This window comes from Mus caroli, chromosome 15 (assembly GCF_900094665.2).
Source record: "Mus caroli chromosome 15, CAROLI_EIJ_v1.1, whole genome shotgun sequence".
NCBI lineage: Eukaryota > Metazoa > Chordata > Mammalia > Rodentia > Muridae > Mus > Mus caroli.
In genome coordinates, this window is record NC_034584.1 from 54116770 (window position 1) to 54129315 (window position 12546).

General features: G+C 38.9%; 1 long non-coding RNA gene across 1 annotated transcript in view; it reads right to left on the reverse strand.

Annotated features, from left to right (window-relative positions):
• LOC110310989 overlaps positions 1 to 12546 on the reverse strand; it is a 50210-nt gene that overhangs the window by 8282 nt on the left and 29382 nt on the right. The gene's annotated exons all lie outside the window — the stretch shown is intronic.

Below are 12546 nucleotides of genomic sequence, written 5' to 3' on the forward strand. Positions count from 1 at the left end.
TGGGAATGGGTGGGTAGGGAAGTGGGGGGCGCTATGGGGGACTTTTGGGATAGTATTGGAAATGTAATTGAGGAAAATATGTAATAAAAATATAAAAAAAAAATGAACACTTACTTTAGTCTAACAAAATGCATTTAGTTTATTTTCATCAGAGCCATGTTTATGTTTTTCAGTTTTCTTTTTATATCTAACCATAATTTATGTTTATGAACTTGGAAGGGAAAGCATTGTTAATTCATTCCCCCATTTACAAGCTTTCATCATTAGGCAACCAGATCGCATCTGTGATTCCATGTAAAAGCTTTTAAATAGGACTTTCCCTTGAGGCCATTTAAAGGTGATGCAGAGAACCAGAATAGAGAGATGAATTTAACTTCATAGCAGCCACAGTGCCTTTGGAACTGGCTTACTTAAGAACAACATTATCACCTCACCAGTTGTGGCTCTTTTTCTGGGAAAGCATGAACAGATGTCTGTTCACCTAGACATGGTGAAAGGACTTGAGCTAGCCAAAGCATGGCAAACCAGTGGATATAATTGGGGCTGCTTACAGTGGCATGGTCAAAATCAACCTACAGGATTGTGGGCAACATATGGGTAGATCATAGAAGAGTTGCTCCCACCACGGCAATTGTTAAGTTCTTTTATATCCTTAGGAGGAAGGATGGGACACATGCAAACATTTTACGCTGTACTGCTTTCTGAGCCCCCCGCCCCTGGGGTTCAATCCTCTGAGGTCTCAGGACAATCACAGTTGCTTTGATTTCATGATTGCAATGGCTGTCCAGAGTTCCACACCATTGCTCAAACGATACATCACTGGATGCTACCTTCCACCATCCATACTTAGATGATATGTCTCCTGGTCATGAATGTATTGAGTGGAACCCAGTTGAGCTGCCTCACCTGATGTTCATGTGAGTCAACACCAGGTTTAACATGCCTGTTTGAATATTTTCTTTTTGGGGGTTGTCTGTGCCCATATGCAGGTTAAGTCTGTTTTAAGTAAGTCACTTCCTTGTGTCTGCTTTAAGATAATTTTTTAAACTCCTGTTCCCCAAGATACACCCATCAGGACATGGTCTTTATGTCGTAGAATGTTTGTTTAGCCATTCTTATTTCTACCACCTGTTGTACACATCCACAAAAGTGCTGAATTTGTGAATTTTCCCTTTCTCTGGAGCATACCCTGAAATTGCTTCAACAATTTTTAATATAAACACTCAAGTTTATATTCTATCTAAATTAAAAAAATCTGTTTTACTAGGTCAGATTTTACCAGTGTCATACTTAGTGTTAAGATAATTCTCAGGGAAGTAAGCATGGTAATTCTTTTCTGTTAGTTAATTAGAACCATTTAAATGGTAGTGTTTATTTTGGGCATTTAACAGCTTCTATTTATTTATTTTTAACTGACTGGCACTTTAATTATTACAAATATGTAAGAATGGAACAATGAATTCTGAACTATTCCAACTTCTGTTTTCCTTTGTAGATTTATAAGTCAGCTATAATTTAAAATCGCAGATGGCAGCGATTTGGGGGGTTGGGGGAAGTCATGCTTTCTACTCTATAGGACATAAAACAACCAGTGGAAGCTTGGGAAGGAATCCCAGGCAGGATTATGTGCAAAATTCAATGATACCAAAAAGGGGCAAATTTTGTTAAAAAAGTTATTGGAAGGTAATGTGAACACTGAAGGATGAAGCTAGGGATGGAGATGGCTGGAAGATCTTTCCACAGAAAGACGGTTGTCAGAGGAAGGGCACATAACATTTGCTAATTGACAACGTAAAACTTGTGGTTTATACCCCATGATAGTGTTGTGTAGGGGTGTGTGTGTGTGTGTTTAAACAATAGGGTGTTGCCTAGTGTGATATCCTGTCTCTTTCCTGTGCAATAGCTGCTGTGGTTTTCATGCTTTTTCTCAGTAGAGAACATCTTCTTTTTGGAGACCCCACCCTACACCTCAATTATTGTCTCCTTATAAATAGGTCTGTCCATGGGCCATGAGCTTCCAAGGACAGGGTAGGCTCATACTCTGAGAGTAACCTTGGCTGTAGGTCCATCTGGACCTCTACAGAGTAGGAAGGGCTTTAATGAAAATATTCACAACCTAGTTGATTGTAGACAGTTCCTTGGAACTAAGGAGCTTCAAAAACAATTCTGAATTTCATTCTTTGAGAACATATATGAGCACCCCTTAACCCTTTACCCCAGCCATGCTTACAGAGATGGGAAATTCAAATACTTATCAAACTAAACAGCTAAACCAAAAAAAAAATTCATTGTATTAGAAAATAACTTAGATCGTTAATTTTATTTTTGTCTTCAAGAGGGAATATAAGTAGGCACAGTTTCTAAAGGATAGTTCCCTAGTTTCAAGCAGAGAAAGAGACACATGAGTGGGCCATGTACCTGTCCTCATTTGGAAAACACAAACTAAGGAGTGAAATAAGCTAATATATATTATGTGCGTTATATGTGTGTGTATTCCCATATTCTCATTTAATGTGGTCTTTTATTTTCTACAGGTATAACCTAGCCTCCCAATGACTGACAGACGCTTGCTGTCTACCCTGTAAGAAGAATGTTGCTCTCAGTCTCCTCTTTCTACTAACTGGTGTTCAGTAACTGGGGATAGAAGTGGATCTTGGGGGAGGGTATAGGGAACTTTCGGGATAGCATTTGAAATTTGAAATGTATATAAAGAAAATATCTAATAAAAAATGTGTGCATGACACTAACATCTCGTCTAGAAGATTTTCCATTCAAAGCTAAACAATTTTGCCTTACAGTTTTTGTTTTATTTTATAAAAGATATTGAGTCTATTTTTTGGTGTATAAAATATGTAACTCTATGCCTTTCAATCTTTTAGTTAATTGAGGGAGTCTTTGTTAAATAATCTATCAAACTGCTGAGACTTTTCTTGGAGCATTTCACATACAAGTACACTGCATTTTCATCATTTCTACACCTTCCATTCCTCTTTCAACTTCCCCCAGGTTTTCCCTTTAGCTTCCTCTCAAATTCACATACTTCTTCTATTTATGCACACACACACACATTTATATATAAACACACACATGATTAGACATTTTTATGACACACCTTACATATGCCAGAGTCAATGCTAAGACTTCCCACTATGCTCCACAATTTCGCTATTAGTTCCATGTCTATAGCACAATCTTTATACTCCCTACTCAAATTTTCTTCACACTAGCATATTAGGCTAGAGAATTCTTTGATGTAGGTCTGTTCTGTACTGTGTAGGTTATTTAGCAGTCTCCATGACTACTGTCAACTAGAAATCGGTAGTTTATCCCTAATCTTCAATTCAGTTATAATAAATGAAAAAAAAAAACCCTTTCCAACATCATTACCAAATATCCCTTGGCATATGGAAATCACCATTGTTCAGCCTTGTATTGAAGTTTCTGAATCAGCTAGGAAATTTCCTTTCTCCCCAAGTAAACAGACTGAGATGAGAACTTTAAGGCTATTGCCATTGGGAGAAACCTTTGCTCCCAAAGTGTTCCTGTTATTCTTGTGAATCAATGGTTCTAGTTGTGGTTCACAGTCATTTAGAAAAATCTATATAATTTATATATAAACTTAAGAAAACAGAATTATAAAACACCAATTATCCCATAGAAAATTGTTTGTATAACGATATATTCATATTAGAAATTAACATCTAGCTCTGCAATTGGCTATAAGTTTACTGGGAAGGTTCTTTTGTTGCCATTTAATCCACATTATTATTCTATGGGTTAGACATAAAGATTTCTTACATTTTACACACTACACTCACATGTTCACTGACCATGCTGGCTTGGGTTTGAGGCTCTTTCTTTCACTATCCACCTTGTCTTATATTTGGAAAACAAGTTAAGAAGATATAGAATATAGTGTTAGGCTTGGCTACATTTACAAAAGGAGCTAAAAAATAAAATTTTCATTTTCTTCAAATGTAAGGGAAGATTATAGTTTTTAAACTTCCTTGCTTTATCTCCTGGCCCAGAAATCCCATAAATTTCTTTCAAGTGGTTCCCAGCTTGATTTTGTAAGCCCAAGAAACATGTGCTTTGAATATATTTGAACATGACCACATAGTGATGCTTGAGACACAGACAGAGCCACTGCTATCACATTTATTTCAATGGGTTCTAATATGTTGCAGAACTGATCACTGATTGTAATAAGATAAATAATGTGACTGTGATCTGCGGCTTGCTGTGGTTGTGGACCGTTAACCTTTCTCTTTTTTCTTCCTTTTTTTTTTTTTTTGTCTATGTGAGAGGAATGAAAAATGCTGGATACAAAGTTTGTGACCCTAGATCTTTTTGACAAAAGTTCAAACTATAAATATTTAATCAATGATTGTGAAAAAAATAAATTTAGAAAATTCTCCCTTTTCTATCCCTGGATGTGGGTATAAAACCTTATTTTGGTACCAAGCAGTGCTCACACATTTAATCTTAGCTTTTAGAAGGCAAAGGTAGGTGGATCTCTGGGTTCGAGGCAGCCTGGTCTATAGAGTGAGTTCCTGGACAACTATGGCTACACAGAGAAACCCTATCTCAGAACAAACAAAAACAATCCAACCAAGCAACAACAACAACAGCAACAACAAAACAGCAGCAACAACAACAACCAAACAAAAATGTATTTTAGTAAAAGACAATGACGAAGATTGTGGGTAAGAGAGTCAGTAATGGTACATCACCATGGAGTCAGGGTGACATAGGGGGACAGATCCAGATCAGTGAGGACGGGAGGAAGGGTTAAATCAGAAGATAGAACACTATCCAAGAGAACAAGGGAACAGGCTACAAAGATGGGCTACAGAAGTGGCTTGTATCCAATGGAATCCTAGTTCAACACAGACCAGCAGGGATGTACTAAGAAGAGGCAACTGAAGATCCACTGGCCTAGTAACATCATGCCAAACAGCCTGGAAAAAGGCTGAAAGACAGGAAAAGGACTTTAAAAAGACTAAATTAAATAAAACAACGTGCCATTTTTTTGGATTAGATAGAAAATTAGAACCTAGCTTAAGGAATATGTCAGAGACTTTTCTCAGCTATGGGGTAGAGAATGAGATCTTGGCAGAAGTGGTGCCAAATACCTCTTCATTCTAGATTTGGATGTGTCCAGTTTCCATCACAATGCAGATAAGAATCTGTTTATCCATTTAACTGACATGTTCTCTGAGCACCTACTATGTGTGGAGTGGGTAATGGAAGATGAGCCTATACAGCAGGAAAGCATGTTTGCCATGTCTTAGGTTGTAAGGAAAAGAGGATAAATATATGAAGATAAATAGGTGTGCTGAGTAGACTCTTAGAAAGTCACAAGTAACATGAATTCTGGAATAGTTTTTAATGTGCTCACTTCAGAAGTTCATGGACTAAGATTAAAATCCCCCCCCCACTGAGAGAGAGAGAGGGAGAGAGAGAGAGAACGTACCATAAATGAAAAGTTCTAGACATCAAATCTAAATAAACAGACGGAGATGAGAACTTTAGGGCTACTGCAGATGGGAGAAAGTTTTGATCTTAAAAGTCTCAAGAACCTCAAAATTGAGCAGATGTGGTTTTTCTTGCATGGGAGGAGGACACTGAATTAACCAGAGGGTTTTTTTTTTTTTTTTAAAGAGAGGAAGGTAGGAAAGCAAGATGAGCAGGTGGCAAAACCAGGTTGTTCCAATGTTTTCCCTTTGCTGCCTGGTGTGCTCTTGGAATAAACTACTTAGGGAAGGTGATTTAGTCTGTGCTAACAGTTAAGAGAAGCCAAAGTTTGAGAGCCTGAGTTCAGTTTTGGTCAAGCAAAAATTCAATGAGTATTTTCAATTCAATTCACAGGCAGTTTTACATGGTCTCAAGAGAAAGTGCTCTTGTATATTGTCAAATAACATCATTGATGAAGAGCACCATAGAAGCTAGCCTAACAGTAGAGTTAAATAAGTGAATAAGAGAAAGCCAAGACCTAAAAGCTGCAAGGAAGCATAACCACAGTGGTTTTAGCAGAACAATGTCTCAGGAAGAGGGAAAGGCCAGTGTAAGGCATAGAGGCATCCAGGGATATATTGAGATCTTGAAAGTAAAGCGATGGATTCTGCTTACAAAGCTTTTCCCAATGAAACTTGCCATTTAACCTCTTCCTTTGCTATGTTTTATCTTCACATCTTGCTACACCTTCATGAGTAACTAGAATTGATTTCTCCATTCATTGAAATCTTTTAAGGCCATAGGAATGCTTTAACTGATAAAAAATGTGGCATAAGTATTGTTATGCCAATGAGTTCTGGGAATAACACTAAGTTGGTCTAGTTAACTTTTATCTACCTCTTGCCCTATCACAATTCTTCTGGAATACTGACTCCCAGAATAAGGGGTTTTATAGTCACTCTGCTCTGAGAATCCCAAGACAGGTGGAGAAGCCACGGGTGAGTTTGGTTCACACAGCTCCAGCCAAGCTTCCAGAATGAGTTATGAGACTGAGGAGTGGGCCACCTTTAACGTCAAACCCAATCAGCCTTCAGGCAGCTACAGACTTAGCTTATGTTGGGCTGCAATCACAGAAGAACTATGAGTGAAATGTTTGAAACTGGGGCTAGGATTTTAGCTCATAGGTAGAGTGTTTGTTTCTGTGAGTCCCTGTGAATTGCTATCAGGTACCATAAAAAGTAGGAAGGAAGGAAAGAAGGAAGGGAGGGAGGAAGGGAGGAAAGAAGGGAGGAAGGAAACAAGGAAAGAAAAAAGAAAGAGCTTATCTGCAGTTAGTAAAACACATAAAACTAGATAAAGAAAATATTAAAGTTTTACCTTTAAGATATTTAATTTTGAAATGGATTAGTATGTAGCAATATTCCACTATAATAAATAACTAGCAAATGAGTTTGAGACAAATGAACAAGGGATAGCTTCATACAAACTGGCAAAGAATATAATGAGGGTGGGTGGGCAGCACAGGTTCAACAAAAATCTTGGGGTATCAGATACTGGATATGGCGATCCCAGAAACTAGGATTATAGCACAACATAGTTTTAGAGTTACTAAATGAGTCATGGTTGAATATGTGAACGTGTGAGTCACCAGCACCTGGGGTTTTGTATTCCGTGAATTAATGAGATCACATAGGTAAGCAAGGGTCCTTAGAATAGAAAAGAATCAGTATTGTCTTGATTAGAATGTAGCAGAAGGTCCATTTTTCAGCATTCCAAGGTGCAGTGCTGGAGAAAAGATAGAGACAAGATAGGCAAGACAGACATAACCATGAGGAATCTGGGACCTTTAGGGAAGTGTTCAGAGGAGGAACAAGCTTGTGAATCAAATGCTGCTGAGGAGGTTGGCCAGGACAAAAAGCAAAACTGGCCTCTTTTTTTGTGTGGTGTGGGCTCAGCTCATCTGCCCTAATCTTTCCTGTTCCTTCTACGAGCAGTGCAGTTAAGCATTTCCTATGCATCCGGCACTTCTAAGCCTTGGAGACAGTAAGCCAAATGAAATGTTCCTTCAAGAAGTTTATGAGTACTCAACCAATGAGACAGTATTTACCGTACAATTACTACATCTAAGCTATTGTACTAAATACCATGAGGAATAGAAATGTGATGGGAGACACATGCTTAGCTTACTCAGAAACATTAAACAAAAGCACAGACTATTAAATCCTACTATCATCAAAGCCTATAAAACATTTCACTTCAATAAGTGAGAGTAGATATGGCTCTGCACACTGCAATCAAGGAATGAGGAGAACAGTTTGGAAAAAATCTAGAAAAATCTGGAAAGGTTCATGAAAATTCAGGGGCAGGGAACATGTGGATATGCTGTAGAGGTCACTAAATGATGAAACAGAAACATAGGGAGAGTCTTTGCCAACTATACCTTGACAGAGATTAATATCTAGATAGGATATACAAAGAACCATAACAATCAAACAGTAAAATTCATCCAATCAATAAATAATCTCTTGAACTGAAGAAACATTTCTCAAAGGAAGACATAAAACTGTCCATAAAACTGAAGAAATTCCACTACTCTTACTTTGGTAAGTGCACATATTAAATACTTATCTTTGTATATGTAGATTAGTGGAGCTCTCAGTCCACATCCGAGAAAATTCTTTTGGCTGGGATTATCAGTTAATACAAAGATTTACATTTAGTGACCAGACAGAATAAGGGATGGGAGAGAGCCCAGCTTACGCGGGACATGTAGACCATATCCCTACCTCAAGCCTCAGTAACATCACAGAAGCGACCATGGAAAGATTGTTGGCAAGAGTCAGGGGGCGGGGCTGCTATGAAACAGACTGTACATTTGGCCATTGTACCTGTGAATTCACAGCAGCAGTGGGCACCTAAGGAGAAGCCAGTCACAATTCCCGAATAGGATACACCTAACTACTTATTGTCTACAATGTTCCCTCAGTCTTAACGGGGGTTCACAGGCTCTTACATACTTCCCACCCATCTTCCACAGTCTTTCCTCAGTCTTACAGGGAATGGTATAAATGTGTTGTTTAGGGATGAGCATGCAAACTGTTGCTTAGTTCCTGCATCTTGCTCAGCTAGAAGTGTCTGCAGTCACCACCATTCTCTGAAAGAAGCGGCTTCTCTGATTAAGTCTGGGGTCAGCTTTTGTCTAGGTGTACGAGTACAGATAGTTAGAGGCAGTGTGCTGCTTTGGTAATTTACTTAAACACCAGTAATAAATTCCTTATGTGAACCTACCACTTCCCAAGACCTGGGTTGCAGTTACACAGCCCCAGGAATCAATCAATAGGATAGAATAGAGGACCCTCATACAAGTCTACTCAACTACAACAATCTGAAATTTGACAAAAGTGCCAAAAATACACATCAGAGAAATGATCTCTTTAGCAAATGGGGTTTGGAAAGCAGATTATCAGCATGGAGGAAGAGAGCTTTATCCTTATTCCTTGCTTTATATAAAATTCAACTCAAAGTGGATGCACAACCTCCACAGATGCTAAAAATGCTAGAGGAAAGGGGAGGCAGAAAGAAAGCTTCAACAAAGAGGGTCTGCCAGGGGTCCTCTGAATAGGATCCCAGTAGTACAGGAAATAAGACTAACGATCCAAATTGTTTAATTACATTAAGAAGCTCTGTACAATGAAGGGAACTCTCAATCAAGTGGTTATTACATCCAACACAGGATCAAAAAAAAAAAAAAAAAAAGCAAACCCGAGAAACGAAACAACTCAATTAGAAACAAATTAACTACAGAACTAAACAAATAGTTCTCAAAAGAAGAAACATCAATGTCCAGGAACATTTGAAAGTGTCCAATGTCTTAATGCAGAATAACACTATTTTAAGAATTCATAAGCCGGGCGTGGTGGTGCACGCCTTTAATCCCAGCACTCAGGAGGCAGAGGCAGGCAGATTTCTGAGTTCGAGGCCAGCTTGGTCTACAGAGTGAGTTCCAGGACAGCCATATCTATACAGAGAAACCCTGTCTCGAAAAACCAAAAAGAAAAAAAAAGAATTCATCTTAGTTGGGCATGGTTATACATGCCTTTAACCCCAGTATTTCAGTGACAGAGGGAAGTGGATCTTTATGTGTTTGAGCCCAGCTTGGTCTACATAGTGAGTTCCAGGCCAGATAGAGCTCCAAAGTGGGAAGCATTTTCAAACAACAACAACAACAACAAAACAAAAACAAGAACAAAACCAAACAAAACCCCAAGATTTTGTTTCACCCCAGTCAGAATGGCTATCATTAGGAAAACAAATGACAGCAAATGCAGGTGTGGCTTTTACTGTTAGTGGGAGCAAAAACTAGTGAAGCCGTTATAGAATTAGAGACCAGTCTGGAGGTCTTAAACATAATAAAAATAAAACTACCATGTGACCCAGCTATTCCACTCCTGACTATATACCCAAATGTCTCTCCACACTATTACAGGGATAGCTGAACATCTGTTTTCATTTTTGCTCTATTGATAGCTAGGAAACAGAAACAGCATCCTGCCTGCCAGCTGATGAATGGATGAGAATGTGGTCCACGTACGCAGTGGGCTTCTATTCAGCTGCAAAGACAAATGTAATTATAAGATTTGCAGGGAAATGGATGGAAGTAGAAACGTTCTAGAGAGTGAGGTAACCCAAATGAAAAACACAAAAGGAGGTTTGGAGGAAGTCACTCATAACTAGATGCTGCTGTTCTTAGAAAGTGTGAGGTACTACATATAGTTTCTAGTCCCAGGTATGAGAAACCTCATAGGAGTGGATCAAGGAGTCCCCAGAAGTCTACCTGTACAAGGTCTTGGTCCTTTTGGCTCTTCATTAGAGTTAGAAGAGTAAGATCCTATCACAGATGACAATATACACATTGACTTTTAAAGCCAATACCCATGGGTACTGAGTTGGGAACACCCTCCATGCTGTTTAGCATTCAGACCACCAGAGGATGCTGAGTGGACTGCTGGGGAAAAACAGACACTATGGGTCTTGCCAGACATGGTCCCTATTAACCATGTCCAAGTGGAATAGTAGTGCAATGGTAGCTTGACTCAGGGGAGTGTAACCAACCACTCTCTGCTTGGATTTGGGGTCTTCTCCATGAGTGGAGGGGGGAGGGTTGTGACCCATGCCAAATACTTTCACGTCATTTTCAACCTTTTATCTTGTTTGGAATCCTTTCATCCTATCCTGTAACTTAGAGATCTCTTTTGCTTTGCATTCCATGGCTTTAAAAATATGAACTAAGCACTTACTGTGGAGGTAACTGAAACAAGAACACAGCTCAGCATCGATCCTCACACAGGTCTCCACCTCCCAGATGGACAAGGCATTGATTTAAATCATTGTGGCCAAAATAAAATGGCAAATGCTGTGCAGGTGCGAGCAACTCACCGAGTTTCTTATTTCTAAATTTTATTTATTGGCATGCATCTTGGCCACGCCAAGTTAAAATGTATAATGTTTACCAATTGTTTCCTAAATACCATTATGGTTTCTACAATTTTTGAAAAAGTTATTTATTTTGTAGTTATCTCTTTAGTGTTCCTTGGTTTTGCGTATTCATCTTCCCTCTTTTTTTTTTTAAATTAGGTATTTACATTTCCACTGCTATCCCAAAAGTCCCCCCATACCCTTCCCCCCACTCCCCTCCCCCCACTCCCATCTTCCTTCTTTTGATGTCTTTAAAGTTTTTCTTAATTGCTACATGTTTCAGGTATGGGTAGGAATGTTGCAAAGTTATTTCCTTAGTCATAGTAATGGTGGAGATTTATACATTCTTATGGGTTAATTGACCATTCAATATTAATATAATGTATTTTAAGGGCATTTTGTTTTATGTCATAAAGCATATCTCTAGATCTTTTTAGAGTAGACTAAATCTTTTAATTGAAGCCACCAAGATGTCCAAGAGTGTTTTTATTTTAACCATCAAACCATCTCTTGTGAGAAGCAGGGATCTAGGCTGCTTCCTGGCCTCATTTTATGCTAGTGGATATCTGCGAGCACGGGTTTGTCTATAAGTACAAGAAGCCTCAATTTCTTCCTATTGGAATATACTGGTGGGTTAATTAGTGTAAAAGGCATGTAGGGACCACTCCAATTCTGTTTTCCAGATGTCTTACTCAGTATTCCTAGCATGGACGATGCATTAGTAAATTCACTTCTGTTCCAAGAACCCTTCCTGTACACGTGCAGTGTGTAGCACCAAACTTCACTGTAACACTCCTGCTTTAACACTAACACTACATTAGTACATCTTAAAGTCTCCAACTTGTGTAGACACGAAGGACATCTCGGAGAAAGAACTACTCAAGAGTCTACTGAACTCTATTCTGATTTGTTACTATCAAATGTGTAGAAAATTGAGGTGGCTCTGGCATCTGGGATTGTGTGGGTTAGGGGTCCTGCAGATCTGAGCTAGCTTAAGAGACAGTGGAAACAGGGTCTTGGTGTGGGGGCCAAGGCAGATGCTTTGCAAGATTGGCCATTTTCTGAAGAAAACTGAAGGGTATGATCAAATATTGAAAAATTTCCTTTCAGAACCTGTGAAGTACACAGCTCTAAGAATGTACCTTTTGTGGTTTGGAGACAAGCTATAAACATGGGAGGGGTGCTTTCAGCTTTCAGCTTGTCTTTCTTTTTTGCAGAAATGTTTTTAGCCCTTTATGCCATTCTATTCTGTGAAAAAAAATTCCACCAGAAGCCAGCCTTTAAAAGTTGCCCAGATGAGGCTGGGCCATTTGATTGACAGACACTACTTAATTCTCTAAAGCCTGAGAGGAAACCCTGCAGGCTTTGTCACCTCAAAGGCAACTTCAGAGCAAAGTCAAAGAAAGGGGATCTTGCAATCTCTGTAAATGAGTAGATACAACCCAAAGAATGCACGGAGGAACAGTGTGCAGACGTGAGAAAATAATTTCTGAATTATTGGTGCAAAAGGGTCCTGGCTATCCATGACTGCAGATTTTTTACAACTCTAGCTACGTTCTACTAGGAAGGAGGGTGGTTTAATTACTTTTTAAAATTGGCTTTCCTGCCTCCTTT